At 41.7% G+C, this 18,681-nt stretch overlaps 1 long non-coding RNA gene across 1 annotated transcript; it reads left to right on the forward strand.

Moving 5' to 3' along the window:
• The first annotated feature begins 9,297 nt into the window (after positions 1–9,297).
• LOC109614787 lies at positions 9,298–18,389 on the forward strand. Its single transcript, XR_002195715.1, has 3 exons — positions 9,298–9,381; positions 17,092–17,268; positions 17,365–18,389. It is a non-coding gene; the product is annotated as an uncharacterized LOC109614787 (long non-coding RNA).
• Positions 18,390–18,681: the final 292 nt, after the last annotated feature.

Genomic DNA, 18,681 nt, shown 5'->3' on the forward strand with positions numbered 1-18,681 from the left:
GGGGGGTGGGGGTGGGGGGTTAGGGGGTTGGGGGGATTGGGTACTTAGGGGAGATAATTGGTTGTGACCTGACTGGTGTAAGAGAAAAAAAAAAAACATTAGGGGTTATGAGGGCGGCTGAGAGGAGCAACATAATAAGAATGGATGGATCCTTCCTTTGTATGTCGGAAATGTTGAAAATGATAGGGTGTGTGGAGATGTTATGAGAGCAGTAATGAATATTGTTTGTTTAAGCGTGGAATTAAAGGTGTCACTACATGTGTGGAGCATAAACTGTGATCGTTTTACTTGTTGAAAAAACTTCTAGTGCCAAAAGTGCTGAATGATTAAATTCATACTGTATCTTGTTTTTCTGTATCTCTTAACACAAAAGCAAACCTCTTGAAAGAGATTCCAATGGTGACATTTAGGGTTGCAGAATTAGTCTTCAACAAAATTCCCAGATTTTCTAGAATTGCTGGTTGGAGGATGCCAGATAAAATAATTTTTTCCCATATTTTTTTAAAGCTAAAACCCATACAAGCATTACTTTGGTGTTGGCCTCCAGGTCGCTGTAGAATGCTGACAGAGATGACCAGGTATCTGGTGGGTAACATCTGTTCCAGCCCTGGGGACCAAACTTGCTTCTCTCCATTACACAGACATGGAAGTAGCAGAGAGAGAAGAACAGACCACTGAACTTCTTTTCCATCGTACATATATCAAGTCTTCTATACAGACAGCGAGAGGAAAACAAGAGGCTCAGCTTCCCTCCAGGTGACAGTCTACTGCTGAAAATAATTTACACCACTGGACAGAGAGGTTTCCCTCACTGTGTGACCTGGACCAGGAAGAACTCTGAACCCAGCTCATTCCATAAGGCCTCGCTCTTATCAGTTTGTGAGTCAATTTGCATATCAGCACCCTGTTGGCCTTTCACCTGACTGAAGTTTTGAAACCTTGAGCCTCCAGAGTGGAAAATTCAAATGTTACTGATATTCAGTAGTCTATAGAGCATCTAGGCCTGGAAAAATCTTTAAATAATGTGTTACTCCTGGCTTTTATGGGTTCATCAAGGAGGTTTAATATTGTTCCTGCCAAGAACTGAAGTAGCTGATCTAATTTAATCACGCTTTTGATTGAACCAAGTAAACACTACATTGATTTAACTGAATTGAACCAAATTGAGTTGATTTCCCCGACTCAGCTCAGGGAGCCAGATAATCATGTTGAATCAGGTGCTCAAATCAACTCTAATACAGTCTAGTTGGCAGGAACATCACCATGGAGTCACTGTGACACTCCAGAGCCGCTGGCATTCCGTTCAGTATTATAGGAACATACACATTCAAACACCCCATTGGGCAAGCACAGACAGTATTGGGCCATGCTGGGACCCACCTGCAGAATGTCTGGGCTGTGAGGCCCTCTTCAATGCCCTGTAAGACACCTCCTCCTGACCTTGACCCAGAGACACCTTGTGTACAGTTCCCAGCTCCATGGAGGAACCCACCTTTAACCCTGCAACAGAGAATCACAACCCATCCATCAGCCCTGTTGTCAGAAACACAGGGTTAGAACCAGTGTGAGAACTGGAACAGATCAAAATGGTGAACCCAAATGCAGAAAACCAGATGACAGTTCTGTGCAATGTCTGCAAATATTTTAATGGATGAAAAGGAATGTCCAAACTCCAAAAATGTTCAAAAATGTCAAAGCTCAAAGTCAAGAAAAAACAAAAGAACCATACCAGTTTCACAAGGTAGCTATAGAATCCAGATGAGGCACAGCAAAGGATAGACCTAGACTTGGTCATGACACTGGAAACACTGAGCAAATTGCTCAGGAGAAGGGTGACTTACATAGACAAACATGCAACAAGGCACAGGTGACAACAATAGGACATAATGACAAAGACTGAAAACCAAAAAGAGATACAATGGGGCCCCTAGTGGCCAAAGATATGTCCAAAACCCTGACACCTGTGCTTTAGAACACTGTCTACAGCACAGCATGCAGCACAGGTCACAGGTTATTTAGAACATTGTCTACAGCACAGCATGCAGCACAGGTCACAGGTTATTTAGAACACTGTCTACAGCACAGCATGCAGCACAGGTCACAGGTTATTTAGAACACTGTCTACAGCACAGCATGCAGCACAGGTCACAGGTTATTTAGAACATTGTCTACAGCACAGCATGCAGCACAGGTCACAGGTTATTTAGAACACTGTCTACAGCACAGCATGCAGCACAGGTCACAGGTTATTTAGAACATTGTCTACAGCACAGCATGCAGCACAGGTCACAGGTTATTTAGAACATTGTCTACAGCACAGCATGCAGCACAGGTCACAGGTTATTTAGAACATTGTCTACAGCACAACACGCAGCACAGGGCACAGGTTATTTAGAACACTGTCTACAGCACAGCATGCAGCACAGGTCACAGGTTATTTAGAACATTGTCTACAGCACAGCATGCAGCACAGGTCACAGGTTATTTAGAACATTGTCTACAGCACAGCATGCAGCACAGGTCACAGGTTATTTAGAACATTGTCTACAGCACAACACGCAGCACAGGGCACAGGTTATTTAGAACATTGTCTACAGCACAGCATGCAGCACAGGTCACAGGTTATTTAGAACATTGTCTACAGCACAGCATGCAGCACAGGTCACAGGTTATTTAGAACATTGTCTACAGCACAACACGCAGAACAGGCCACAGGTCATTTAGAACATTGTCAACAGCACAACATGCAGCACAGGGCACAGGTTATTTAGAACATTGTCTACAGCATGCAGCACAGGCCACAGGTCATTTAGAACATTGTCTACAGCACAACACGCAGCACAGGGCACAGGTTATTTAGAACATTGTCTACAGCATGCAGCACAGACCACAGGTCATTTAGAACATTGTCTACAGCACAACACGCAGCACAGGGCACAGGTTATTTAGAACATTGTCTACAGCATGCAGCACAGGCCACAGGTCATTTAGAACATTGTCTACAGCACAACACGCAGCACAGGGCACAGGTTATTTAGAACATTGTCTACAGCACAACACGCAGAACAGGCCACAGGTTATTTAGAACATTGTCTACAGCACAACACGCAGCACAGGGCACAGGGCACAGGTTATTTAGAACATTGTCTACAGCACGCAGAACAGGGCACAGGTCATTTAGAACATTGTCTACAGCACAACACGCAGCACAGGGCACAGGGCACAGGTTATTTAGAACATTGTCTACAGCACGCAGCACGCAGCACAGGTTATTTAGAACATTGTCTACAGCACGCAGCACGCAGCACAGGTTATTTAGAACATTGCAATTAATAGCATCATAAGTTTCATGTCACCAGAAGAAAAGCTGGAAATCCAGAAATCACCACAAGGATTTTGAGCGAAACAGGCCATTTAGGGGGAGCCATCTCAGCATTGAAGTCTGTGTGCCTCAGTTGGAAGTACTTGTCACAGAGAACATCTGGTTCTGGATAGATTCCCACGGGGGACTACAGTATAAACAGGTATCCACTTTCAACTGTAAGTTGCTCTGGATTACAGTGCCTGCAGAATAATTCAAATGTAAATGCTGTAGATTGCTTTGTTTACCTAGTTTCTCTACATGGTTGAGAGGGACCACTCCAGGAGACAGAATGAAGAAAATGAAGGGGTAGACAGGCTGCTCTCCTCATGTGAATTGTCAAAGTCCATGCCGACCGGGTTGACACACCTCACTCCTGATCACCCTATGAGTATTGATAGGGTGATCATAGGGTTAATGCTCTGAATCAGTATGTAAAGTCGTTTACTTTAAGCTAAGAGTGTAGGTTTATAAAGTTTATTTCGAACCCTAACCCTTCATTCATTTGGGTTTTGAAAATCCATCACTGGTGGCCATAACAATCGCAGGCTACGTTCGCGCGGGTTAAATCTTATTTCTATGCGGGTGTTCACAATTGCAAATGTGCATTCACGTGCCGGGGGTTACGGCAAAATTTTTAACAATGTTGATTGTGGAGCAAATCATCAGACTAGTGCAGATATTTTTTTTAATGCGCGAAAAGCTACGGATATCGTAATTTTTATATACAACAATGTCAATACCCATATCGAGTAATTGCCATTTATTTTTCAATAATGTTTTGAAGCAATAAAAAACATGAATAAAACACAAAAAACAGAACAGGATTAAGCATCATTAGATTTTGGGTTATGTTCAGATACAAAGTCTGATTCTGGAAGATCGAAGTTTATTGGATTAATTGGAAAGACTGAATATCTGACAGACCTTTAGTGTGTATTGTAGCTACCGTCGAGATGTAGCCCAATCATATTGAAGTAAAAAAGCAATGGTTTAGAAACCCATTTCCAAGGGCATTGTAGCCTACACAACCGATTAAGTAAAATTCAGTTTTTGGCCAGCTATGTAAACTCTAACATCGATTGATCCCACAAAAGGTGTTCAGTTGGTTATAGGCTATTCCTATTTTTTTCCCAATGCCTGTTATGAAAGTAATTAAAAGTAATTCAGATTATGTTACTGAGTTTGAGTAATCAAAAAGTTAAGTTACTGATTACAAATGTGGACAGGTAACTTGTAACTGTAACAGATTACATTTAAAAGTAACCTATCCAACCCTGGCCCCAGCCATAGGCCTGCCAGAAATGGGACTCGCATCAAGACTCAATTGCACTCTATGGAGCGGTATTCTGAGTTGCACCCCCTGAGATTTGTTACCCTGACGACACCCCAAACTCTGTGGGGAAAGGAAGGAAAGAGGACTGAGCTCCGCTGGGCTCCGCTGGCAAAAGATACAGGAGGTCCAACTGCCTACGGATCAGGAGTACCTACAGGGGAGGTTGAAAACAGACATACATCAAGTGTAGCAAACATTCAATCTGGGTTAGGGTTAGGGTTAGACAAAAAGGAGTTTTTGATCAGAACTTCTATGGACAACGTACAGTGTATCATTTCTGGAGCTCCCAAAGAAAAAAGCAATTTTAAATAGCCTTTATGACAGTTGAAGCCCCCATGGCCATTTGAATGAAAACCTTACTACAGTATAACCACATTTTCCCAGTGGAGTGGAGAATAATCGGTGGAAGGCAGGCAGCCCTGGCAGAGAGATATTAACATTAGGCCTATAGGCCACACCCCCTGTCAGAGGTAACAGTCTGAAGAGCTTTAGCCAGACCAGATGGGAGAGCTAATCAATAGCAGCATATTGTCCTTCTGTCCTGCTGACAGCTTCTAATTAAAGCTAATGTGGCCCCTGGAATAAGTGCTCTGATTGATGAGTTTGACAGGGAGGCCCCACCTTTGGGGGTGGCCCAAGCCCCTCACCTGGAAGGCGTTGTGTGACAGGAAGGTTAACGTGCTTCTCTGGAAGAGGCAGGGGCTGGTGTAGAGGAATACTGAGTAGGTGACGGCCTCGGTCAGGAAGAGCACTCTGGCCCTCATGTCCTTGTCCCACTCTGCTTGCTCCATGGCATTGTGGAAGACTGTTTTAAAGCACAGGTGAGCACAGGGAACTCAGGCTGACAGGTACATTCTTAGAAATAAAACTGAACAGTTATAGAACAGTTCAGTCATCCCCACAAGAGAATAGTTTGAAGAACACCATATGGTTCCATACAGATCCCTTCTCATTGAGGATTCAATATGGAATGCATAAAGGTTTTGCTTGAAACCAGAAATTGTTCATCCAGAAACCAAAAAGCGTTCTAACATGGGGACACTTTTTGGAACTGTATATATTTAATTCAAATACAGGGAAACAAGGTAATTTCATAAGCCTTGAGTGAGGTTGTCTTTCGGCTGAATACACACACTTAATTAGTGATTCAAGAGTCCATTTGTGTTCCCAAAGATAATATGGGGTTAATAAGATGTGTATAAAAGGTTATGAACACCTTTGGTAACAACTGATGCATTCTGTTAGAAAATGTTATAAAGAACTTATACTTGTGGTTATAAAAGGATATAAAGTAATACTCACCTTGAGTCATTAATAGTTATGTCCACAATGAGGGAGAATTGGTAGGTAGGGTTAGAGGTGATAGTCACCTTGAGGAAGAACTGGTAGGTGGGGTTATAAGAGGTTTTATTCACCTTGAGGGAGAACTGGTAGGTGGGGTTATAAGTGGTTATATTCACCTTGAGGGAGAACTGGTAGGTGGGGTTATAAGAGGTTATTTCACCTTGAGGGAGAACTGGTAGGTGGGGTTATAAGAGGTTATATTCACCTTGAGGGAGAACTGGTAGGTGGGGTTATAAGAGGCTATATTCACCTTGAGGGAGTACTGGTACATGGTGTTGATATTGGGCAGGTCGTAGATGAAATGGACCAGAGAGGCTTTCTGGGCAGCAGGGCGGTAGAGCTCTCTGGCCTCGTTGATCTTTGTCTCGTTATCTCTGGCCTTCAACACCTGTGTATGTGTGTGTGTGTTGTTTGCCCGAGTGTTTGCCAGTTAACACAATGAGCTATGAGCTGGGGCTTCTGTCATGCTCCAAATCTCTCCCATTACAGATTGGCCTTAAGTACACATTATTGTCAGCCAACACAGTGAAATGGACCACATGTTGTTCCATTAACTAAATTAGAAAAGAGACGACCCATATAACCAAACATATTACATGGCCCATATAACCTAATATATTACATGACCCATATAACCAAACATATCACATGGCCCATATAACCAAACATATCAAATGGCTCATATAACCTACCATTTTACATGGCCCATATAACCTACCATATTACATGGCCCATATAACCTAACATATCACATGGCCCATATATCCTAACGTATTACATTATTGTCAGCCAACACAGTGAAATGGACCACATGTTGTTCCATTAACTAAATTAGAAAAGAGACGACCCATATAACCAAACATATTACATGGCCCATATAACCTAATATATTACATGGCCCATATAACCTAACATATCACATGGCCCATATATCCTAACGTATTACATGACCCATAAAACCTAACATATTACATGGCCTATATCCTAACATGATGTGGCCCATATAACCTGACATTATATGGCCCGTATAACCTAACATACTACATTGACCATATTACTTACTGTAACATATTACATGGATTTATTGCAATTAACCCTAGTTGACCTCTTAAACAAGAGCCACTTAGCTAAACTCCCAAATACTGCACTGTACATCAACTGAGTTGAACAGCCTTAATTTGAACACCAGGGAAACTAAACCACACAGTCGAGGCAGATCACACAATACTCTTTCTCCCACTGTGGATGACATCAGCAGGACACTTGGTTATGGCAGGGTACGACAGGGTATAGCAGGGTATAACAGAGTATGGCAGGATATGGAAGGGTATGTCAGGGTATAGAGCAGGATATGGCAGGGTATATAGCAGGACATGGAAGGGTATGTGAGGGTATAGAGCAGGATATGGCAGGATATTGCAGGGTATATAGCAGGACATGGAAGGGTATGTGAGGGTATAGAGCAGGATATGGCAGGGTATATAGCAGGAAATGACAAGGTATGGTAAGGTTTATAGCAGGATATGACAGGGTATATAGCAGAATATGGAAGGGTATGTGAGGGTATAGAGCAGGATATGGCAGGGTATATAGCAGGAAATGACAGGGTATGGTAGGGTTTATAGTAGGATATGGCAGGGTATATAGCAGGATATGACAGGGTATGACAGGCTATATAGCAGGGTATGACAGGGTATATAGCAGGATATTGCAGGGTAGGACAGGGCATATTAACATATGACAGGTCTTGGATCTTGGAATGAATAGTTTACCAAAGTTAGAAATATTATTTTCACCCACTGGGTGTTAAAAATATCAGAAATGTTACTGAAACCCCAAACCATCATCTATGAATGAGGGGCATGTAAGCCCTACAGCAGTAGATCACTCCACATCAAGTTCACCCATTAATCACATTGTACAAGTTCTAAGAATTACTAACTCTGCGCTTGGAGCTGTATTACACAAACATTTTGTTACAGAGAAACCGGTTGTCACATTTTGCTGAGTCGTCACTTGCCATCGACCCAAATGGAATAGATTCCGAATGTGTCTAAAACTTTAGAAAACACTTAAAATCAACTCATGAAGCATCAGAATCCCATTGTGAATGTCTGCAGATTTTTCTTTTTTATCCACTGTCCCATGAATACCTTTTTTGGACAAAACTTGGAGCAGTTAGGCTGTGAGATTGCCTCTCCACTCCCCGCACCTGCCTCTGGAAGACAGCGCACGTCCTTCTCACCCTGAACGCAGCACACTCCCCAGGCCCCAATCACCCGGATTCTGAACACCTGTCTTTCCCACCTGACTGACATTAGTGTCCACTATTTAGTTTGGTTTGTTGCATGCTTGACTTTGTGAGGTATTGTTTGTATTCACTACGACGTACTAAGCCTGTGCTTTCGCTATTATTCTGGTTTTGATTGTCTTTAGTGTACCGACCATTTGCTGCCTTATCCTTTGACTCTGTCTTAGCATTACCGTTTTGTACCTTATCCTTCGACTCCGTCTTAGCCTTACCGTTTTGTACCTTTGCCCTTCTGAACTCTGTGCCTTGACTTCTGCCTGCCCCTGGTTTCTGCCTTCTGGATACTGGAATTGTACGGTACTCTTCAGATCTCCTGTGTACCGAACCCTGCCTGCTTGACCTTGGTTTTTGCCTTTTTGGAGATTAAAATATATGCTCTGCGTAACCACTCCAGCTGGTTCCTGTGTCTTATTTGTTACATAGGCACATTATCATAATGTTTCTGTGATGACTGAGCAAAATGTAACAGCTAATAACAATATGTAAATATGAGCAAACAAGGCTCATATTTATATACAAGGAAAGAGGTATATTTTATGCCAGTAAAATGGAAAAACGATCTTGTTTTATTTCAAATATAACAGAAAAAAACATTAATTTAACACTTTCTCAAACTACAATACCCTTGCCTACATGTAATCTGCAACACAGACAGTGACGGAATTCGCTAGTCAAAAGGCAATTATCATCAGGAAAAACATAATGGCGAGAATACTTTTTTTTTTACTTGTAGTACAGCCCAGCAGAGAACACCAGATGTGCATCATCAAAGTTGCTGTTTCATAAATAAATATTGTTTAAAAACGTTTGGGTCATGTAACTATAATTCTAGCATCTCTACATTTGCTAGAATACCGGATCTCATCGTATTTTATTAACAGAAAGTTGGTAGTTCCATTATTGAGATCATTGCTAACATTTTTAATGAGTACCTTAAATAAATGCGCTATGGTCGAATTCCCCTTTAATATGATGTGTGTAGTGAATGGTTTGATGCAACAATGAGTACTACTCTGTAGCTAAACTAAGGTAATTGTATTATTATTAAAATTGTTATTTTTAAGTTGCTCTGGCTATTCTACATCTCTGGTAATAGCAGGGGTGGGTGGTAACGCGTTACAAGTAACGCAAATGAGTAAAAGAGGACCGTTTCAGAAGAACGAGTACTTTTCAGGTAACTTTTGGGGGCTGTATCTTTACTCGTAGTCTTTACTCCGTTACATTTCACCTACTCTTTCGAAACAATTTTGTCTTCAGTCGTATTGAGTTTTTTCGTTGCGTGATTTGATTTGAGGTTGTGGTGGTGGTGTGTTCCCTTCCGCTCCTTTAAATCTGCATCGGAGAGCCACACACACGTAGCTAATTAAATGACAGACATCGAGATGGAAAGTTGTCAATTTGAGGACGTTGACGTGGGAAATTCCAATCCCTGGCCACAGTTGCACGACATATTTCGATTTAAAGTTTAAATAGACAACACAGTCTATGAAATGTTGTCTTTTGGTTCCCTAAGACGCAGCCATCACTGCTTTCAAAAAGTCATCATACCTCCGCAAGCACATAGAGTTAAGGTTAGCGAACCGGCTCGCGCTACTTAGGCAGCAAATCCTATTATAGCAATCTTGTTTTTTAGATTCAAGTACAAGTACCGCACAACGAAATATAGTAATATATCCTAATGATAATGTAATATTCTTGCTAACTTACAACATATAATAACACCACAGCTTGTTAGTATATTTGTATTAGTGGTTCATTGGGCTTGACTATTTTATTATTTAGTAATGCACTTTAGTTAGCAGCATACCCAGTCTAGCTAGCTAGATTTTAGTTGAAAGCAATTGCTGCTAACCACGTGGCTTAGTTGCCATGCAGTCAGTCATTCCACCCAAGACCTGAATTACTGATAAAAAATATTTGATTGACAAGATGTACTAAGAATTACTACACAACATAAATATATTTTTTTACCAGTAACATGTATGATGTCTTAATTCGCAAGAATCTTATTTGCAACACAGATTAAAAATAGAAAACACAGTATTATTTATTTTTGCAATTTATATTGTTTTCTATTCTGCATAACTATAGGCTGACTTGGGAAAACAAATGCCTATTCAAACATTAAAAATGCAGTTTGCATTTGTGCTTTCTTAAATAATTTTTCCTTGTTGTTACTATGGCGCTAATGTCTTGAACAAAATATGTAGGCCTAACTAGTACTCAAGTACTTTTTTGACCAAGTACACTTTTACTCTTACTTGAGTAGTTTTTTCAGGTGGTATTTAAATTTTTTCTTGAGTACATTTTAGTACAAGTGACAGTACTTTTACTTGAGTACAGATTTTCAATACTCTACACCTCCCTGGGTTATAGTAAGACTATGGTTCAATGACGTTGCTCTTTGCAATATGTACATGCTGAAGCATCTAGCTTGGTCTGGCTAGTGTGTAAGTTCATCACAGTAGGCTGACCACTGATAGTCTTCTAATCCATGGCTGCCACGTTTCATTGCAGTGGTGACAGAGAATTTGGATTTGGAATATTTAAGTCACACAAAGATTTAGATGATTAGATAATCTACTGAGTTCAGGTTAACAGGCATTTATGATGTATTTCTGCTTTTCTATTCCTTCCATTTTAATTAGGGGACAGCAAGTTTTGATCCACATGATATATAATTTTTTTTATGAGCTCTCCAACCTGGGTAGTTGGTTTACCAGAGAAAAAAACCCACAAGTTAAACTTTACATTCATTCCTAAACAGACATTTTATTACATGTCCTGAGCAATACATTTTTTTCATGTCAGAGTTGACTTAATAATTATATACCAGAAAGAAATGCAGCTGCGCCCAATTACTCCTTGTAGAGTGTACCTAGCGCTGAATAATACACTGTTACTTTGATTTGATCCTAGTCAATTCACAGTCAAATATAACTGGTTAGAAATGATATCTGTTACTCAAGGATGCCTATAATTCTGACACTTCCATTTCTTGGGAAATATATTTATGAGCTGAGAAATGTAATCATGGTTGATTCCTTTGAATCAGTAAAGAAGCATCATATTGTCTGTTACAAAATTTACAATTCAGTTTATTACCAGTGTTATTGCTTCTTTATTTCCTATTTTGTTTATCTTCATAATGGCCGCCAATCATTTGAGGTGGCAGCATATATTGACTATAAGTAAGGAAGGAGTCATGAGACAACATGTAGCAATAGGTGGACCTCCCCTCCCCAGCCTCTAGGCAGGAGTCTTCATGCAACTCCAAACTTTGAATGCTTTAAAAATGTTAACCACAGACAAATAATGTTAAATAAATCATAGAGATAATCTAGTCTCCCAGAGTAGTAGCCAAGACATTATTTATCTGTTTCAACATTTCAATTCAATTAGCAGAGGCTTGACCAAACCTACCTGGTGGGTTTTCATTTTTCACTAATTACCCTTCCCACGTCAGGCAATGGCCCCCAAATTTTACGGCCTAGGTTCCTCATGGCTCGGGCCCGGTTTGACTCTATATCTTCACAAGCCGGAATTAATGTACTATTGATAGAACCATTACTCCACCAAATTAAAGTCCCAGCTGATGGATTGGCTTGTGGTCCTCCATCAGCCACGAAAGGGAATAATTAGTATTCATTACTTCACACTCTACAACATTCCAATTATTAATGAACTTCAGCTGTGGAGCCTCAGCGTATCCATCACGACCACCGCAGCAGGTCGGATTAATCACGCGCAGAAACAAGCCCGCAGGTCATCTACTACGGATAAACTTATAATCAGATGAATTGTCACGGGTCGACAGATCAGCAGCACTGTATCCGGTCGGAGCTCAATGAATGTCCACTTTCGAGTGTTCAATAATATTCACACACTTTGGTTTCACGGGGAGAGGAAGGAACAAGAAAGATGTAATGGCGTCTGCGGTTCGATTTATAGTATTTTTATTTTTGTGTTAGCGCCGCAGTTACTTCCCACTTGTTAGATTGTGATATGTTGTTCATTTAGAGGATTGTCTTGTTAATTGAACTCAGATAACCGCAAAACAACTGTGGTTCGGAAGTGGATGTATATTTTCAGGGATTGGATTATTCGCTCCTTTGGTTCAAAGGGACTCAAAGGCTGCATTTAAACAGGCAAACCAATTCTGATATTCCCCCCACCCCCACCAATAACTGACATTTTGACTCAGCTCTTTTGCTAAACGGATTAGGCATAAGGTTAAAATTCAGTTTAGACCTAGTCATTGTAGATAAGTGTAATAGCTTCAAGTAGACTCATCGACAAAATATAATTTAAAATCATACTGCATTCGTCATTTTCTTTCCTTAGCCTACATTTCTGCATATACAATCCTGTTTCCAAAAGTTGGGAAGCTGTGTGCTATGATGAAACAGAATGCTATGATGTCCAAATCATTTAATCCCTATATTTAACTGAAAATAGGACAAAGACAACGTCTAAAATGTTGAAACTGAGAAATGTTATTGTTTTTGGAAAAATCTATGCCCATTTTGAAGTTGATACCAGCAACACACTTCCAAAAAGTCTCTTTTGTCGTAATTTATGTTTTCTAATGTTTTCAATGGGTGACAGGTCTTGACTGCTGGCAGGCCAGTTTAGCATTTGGACTCTTAATATGGAGCCATGCAGTTGTAATACATGCAGAATGCGGTTTGGTATTGCCTTGCTGAAATAGGCAAGGCCTTCCCTGAAAAAGACATGGATGGCAGCATATGTTACTCCAAAACATTGTTCAGCATTAATTGTGCCTTCACAGATGTGCAAGTCACCCATGCCATGTGCACTAATGCACCCCCATACCATCACGGATGCTGGCTTTGGAACTGTACACTGATAACAAGCCAGACGGTCCCTCTCCTTTAGTCCATGATTCCCAAAAATAATTTCAAATATTGATTTGTCAGACCACAGGACAGTTTTCCACTTCGTCTCAATCCGTCTTAAATGAGCTTGGGCCCAGAGGTGGCAGCATTTCTGGATCTTGTTAATATCTGATTTCCTCTTCGCATGGTAGTTTTAACTTTCATTTGTGGATGCAGCAACAAACTGTGTTCACAGACAATGGATTTCAGAGGTGTTTCTGAGCCCATGCAGTGATTTCCACTACAGAATCATGGTTTTAATGCAGTTCTGTCTGAGGGCCCAAAGATCGCAGCCATCCAGTATTGGTTTTCAGCCTTGTCCTTTGTGTACAGAGATTTCCCCGGATTCTCTGAATCTTTTAATAATATTATGTACCGTGGATGATGAGATCCCCACTCATTGCAATTTTACGTTATTCTTAAATTGTTGCTCTATTTGCCTGCAGTCTTTCATAGAGTGGTGAACCCCTCCCCATGTTTGTTTCTGAGAGACTCATCCTCTCTTGGTTGCTCTTTTTATACCCAGTCATGTTACTGACATGTTGCCAATTGCCCAAATTAGTTGTGGGATATTCCACCAAGTTTATTTTTGCCTCTTTCCCAGCTTTTTGGAAATGTGTTGCTGGCATACATTTTTCAAGAAAACTGGCATATATTTTTCAAGAAACAATAACATTTATCAGTTTCAACATTTGACATGTTGTCTTTGTACTGTTTTCTATTGAATATAGGGTTTACATTTTTTACACATCATTGCATTTGGTTTTATTTCCATTTTACCCAGCTTCCCAACTTTTTTGGAAACAGGATTGTACAAATGACTATTATAGTCAACTACAAATTATAGGTTTATGTTCGGCCTAGTTAGCCTAACAATAAGCCCATGTTGCCCAATTAACCTAAATACATGTACGTAAATAGGCTGATACAGCCTGATGACAAGCCCTATGTAGCCCATTAGTAATGCCATGTCGTCTAACGACAGGGCTATCTAGGCATGTAATAAGCCCCAAAACCCTAATGACAGGCCTATGTAGCCTTATTATCTCGATAAAAGATAGTAATGGATAATACTGCTGACCAAAGAGCCTTTGAATGTGGTTGTGTTGGTATGCTATTCCCATTCTCCCATACCCACAACAGAAGCGGCTCTCAATGCAGGGCTAACCACTGAAGACCGACTGTTCAATATTCACCACACATATATAATATGAGCAGCCAAATAAACATCTATCACCAGGCGTGAGAGGGCCGATCGATATGTCTACCTTGGAGATGCAGAACATGCACTACAAATTAATCTATAATCTAAAGAGCAGGGAGCGATCATATCCCACTTTGTCATGCCCCTGGAACTTTCCAGAGCCCAACTACACCTGTGTCAGGCAGGGAAATCTACCAGCATAGTCTGTCACAAATGGCATCTTATTCCCTATATAGTACACTACTTTTCACTAAAGCCCATGGGGTTGGGCAATGTCTAGGGAATAATGTGCTACTTCGGACGCAGAATTGTATAATGCTCCTGTACTACCTGCCGATTCTTAGACAGGCTGAGAGAGTATTGACTTGTATATCAAAAGAGGTATAAAACCATGGATAGATTAATCATGTTTAGACAGGGCTGGTTACAGGCTATTAGCGCACACTATAAAATAAATAGCTTTTTCTAATAAAACAACATGCAGTTTTTAGTATGTTAATTGTATAAGGCTTTTGTGGTCTAATGACAGAGCATCTCAACTTGTCTCTAACCAGAGGGTGATTTTCTAGACAAAAACGGACTTCTCTGCTGAAAGTGCTTTCTAGTCCAGTAAAACAATCACCCCCTTGAAGATTCATTTGCAGATTCTTGAGCCGGTCAGTGTGTATGAGAACAGGTGAGACCAAGGAACATTTCTTACTACTTGTCTTCCATTCTTGGTGGTGTTACTGGTCTCCAGGACTGGCTCAACGGTCTCCTGTAAACTCCCAATAAGAACTGTCTGACTGCAGGCCAGGGCTCACTCTACGATGCCCAAAAACCTGGAGAATGGAAGGCAGTGACTAAATATTGAGGTCCTTTCCTCATTCACATCACCTCTAAAAAAAAAATGGCCAAATCCGGAAAACAACTGAGCCCTCCCTCTCTCCCCCTTTCTGGTCAAGCTGCGCCACCAGGAGCTTTGGCCCGGGCGCCTCTACGGATCCACTTGATGCCGTGCCGCTGAGGGTCAATCATGAGTGGCCAGCGCTCAATGGTGGTCAGGATGGCGGCGTTCTCCACAGACATCCTATCGTTTGGCAGGCCCTGGTCTTGCCAGGCTGCCATGGTGGCGGCGTCTGTAAGCATGAAGACTGGGTCCGGGCCGTCTGTCAGGGGGATGGGGACCTGGAACGCAGGGACCGGCACAGATGGCACCCTGCTTCATTTACCTTGCAGTACTTCTGATGAGAGGCTTCAGGGACACAAACAAACACACGGCGCCACAACACCATGACGCTGCCATTTTGACTGTGTGTTGTTTCCCGACTGCACAACCATCCAGGTTGACAGGCAAGATTCAGTTACAGGACAGGCTGCCCCAAGTTAACATCCAGGATTCGTGGAGCACTTGCTGCCGATAGGTTCTGGTGAAGCGAGTCGTCTCCTGTACTTCATACTGCACCACCGCTTTGGACCGGCGCTCCTTTTCTCACTACAAGATAGACGCAGAAAAGAATTCATCACAACATACACTGCTAATCTGCAATTTACTAAATGACCCTAAAATGATACAAGCAATTAAATTTGATTGCAAAGAGTTTTTTTTTTCTTTCTACGCAGTTCTACTCAACCTACCCATTGCCCAAACTAGAAATATTTACAGCAACAAAGTTCACAACACAACAGCATTTATGCCAAAGTGGCTTTGAAAATGTGCCGTTTCTCAGCATTCATTTAGCATCCATTTAATTCTTGGATGGTATGACTGTCTGTGACAGTCCGACCACCATAAATCACCCGTGGCGTTTCCTTAGAAGGGGCCGCGAGTTCAGAATATGTGGCATAATAAATTCCCGGACAGTTAAAAATCACTATAATTTTACCCTAATGCATTATGGATTGCCTGTAATATCACTCAGTCTGGGGGTGAAGCATTTTTAATTTCCAACAGCTGTTGAGCCTTTGAGTAAAGTTAATGATTAAATATAGACGGTCTGATTTATTAGCCTAAACACTATCGCTTCCAGGTCAATGCCATAAAGACAAATCATTTATCTTGATATGTTGAAAAGCCAAGCTGTCCCATGCAAACCACATTTGTTTTGTTGAATTGGAAAGTCGAATGAGAAAACACTGCCAGTGCAGAGGAATATGAAAATGTTTACTTGGCATTAGCAGACAAACGTTAATATTTGAGATCCCCAGAGAGGCACGTCATTAGAAGAAAAAACATCAGGACCTCTGGGCAGAAATCATGCCAGTTGAAAAAATACACAAAAAAATACAAAACATACTGTGAACATACACAAGCACACAAACTCTGTGGGTTTGACTATCCTTGTGGGGATGCCAAAATACACTCTTAAAAAATCCAAACCCCAACCCTTAATATAACCTAAGCCTAAACTAAACAACAAACCTTATTCTAACTCCAACTGTAACTTAATCTAAACCTAACCTCTTACCCACTAAGCCTCTCTCCCAGCCAGTCTGCTGCCCAGCTTGAGCGTGGAGTTCCTGTAGCTCTCCTGCCATCCCTCCTCTCTTCTCCACTTGGCCATTAGCCAGACAGTTGACCAGTTAAATGGGCCGTTTAGGGTGTTCCATTCCTCTCTCCCTGCCTCCCCAATCCCTCTCATCTCCCTGATCCCTTAGAGGCTGATTGACCGGACCTGAAGTTCCGTCCCCTCCAGCAGTCTGTGGCCAGACACAGCCTCATCACTGGGCCGTTGTAACAAGTCCTCATCCAGATTACTGATGCAAAGCCTGTCAACCACACCTCTGTGTGAACACCATGCCTCAAGGCCCTGTGATCAGTCACTTCCAGGCCAGGTGAGAGACACTGATCCCTGACTCGCACAATAGGGCTAACCAGAACCGCACCGTTCTGGCTCTGCATTTTTGTTTCACGTTGTCTCTTTTTCACAGGGCTCCAGCAAATATGGTGGCTGTGTAACCAGACCAGCCCAAAGCAGCTTGGCTTGGCTGGATCTGGCTTTTGTGGTGTGAATCAGGCATGACAGGACAGATCCTCACCCCATCCCTCATCTCTGTACCTCCAGGTGCTTGACCAGCCAGTTGGCCAGCTCAAATGTTCGGTTGGTGCAGGTCACTTCCTGCTGGCACTGGACCTTCTCAGCAGCAGCCTTTTCATACTGAGCTGTGAGGCTCTTGAGGTCCAATCCCTGTTATAAGCACCGCAGAGTCACAGTGATGTGGCCAAACATTTTGGAATCACCACTGACACACTTGGTTACATTCTGATTGTCATATGGTCATATCTGGACCTGGGAACTTAAACCCAGATGGGTGATTTATATCGACGTAACACTTCTTGCGTCCAGTTTCTTTCTAACTGCCTGCAGTTTTGCTGTTGCCCACTCCAGCTCACTGTTAGGCTGAGAAAAAGCTTGTCTTTGGTGCTACCTCACAATAAACCTAGCAATGAAACAAAACCATAAAAAGTTACAGTGTTCCTTGGAAGGGTAAAATGATTCTCTGGCGGTAGCCTTGTCTAACGGTTGCTTTGTGAGAAAAAAATATCTTGGCAACGAACAGGTACTCAAGAAAGAAAATCTCCTCCAACGTTGCCAGCAATGCCAAACGGGCATGGAAGAGGTGTAGATTGGGACATCACATCCTGAACCATGCCCTGCAAAGCCATTTGGCTTCTTTGCACAATGACCACACAAAAACAGAAAGCTAGTGGAATCAGCTTGTGAGGACGCATTGCCTCAACAACGACTTCAGTTTAGCTTCCAGGTGCCGACCTTAAGGTCAATGTGTCCGACGCGATTGAGAGAGTAAATTAAGTTTGATGAGATTTTCTTTGTATCTATATACTGTATTAATGAATACATGTTGTAATGAACCATTTGTGAATTAAGTAGGCAGCATATTACACCTGTAGAAAAGCAAAACACTTTGTCCAACAAAAATGTATGTTTTTTGCCTCATATTTTTTTCTACAATGTCCAGATAATGCTGCTTTTCTAGTCTAACATTTTTATTTTCATGTAGAAATAAAATACATTTCTGATATTAAAAAAACAGAAGCGCTTGGAAGCTGTGCTTGAGACGGTGGGCCCTGAAGTCACCTCATGGTATCTGACCATGTTTTGGTTTGGGTACAGAGTCCAGCAGCTGTGGACTTGGTCCTGACCAGGTTTGGGTGAAACTCTGGGTTCCTCGGGTGCTCCTGCTTCACCACCAGCAAACAGGACTCCGGTGTTCTTTGTCATGCGA

Source organism: Esox lucius, chromosome 20 (genome assembly GCF_011004845.1).
Source record: "Esox lucius isolate fEsoLuc1 chromosome 20, fEsoLuc1.pri, whole genome shotgun sequence".
NCBI lineage: Eukaryota > Metazoa > Chordata > Actinopteri > Esociformes > Esocidae > Esox > Esox lucius.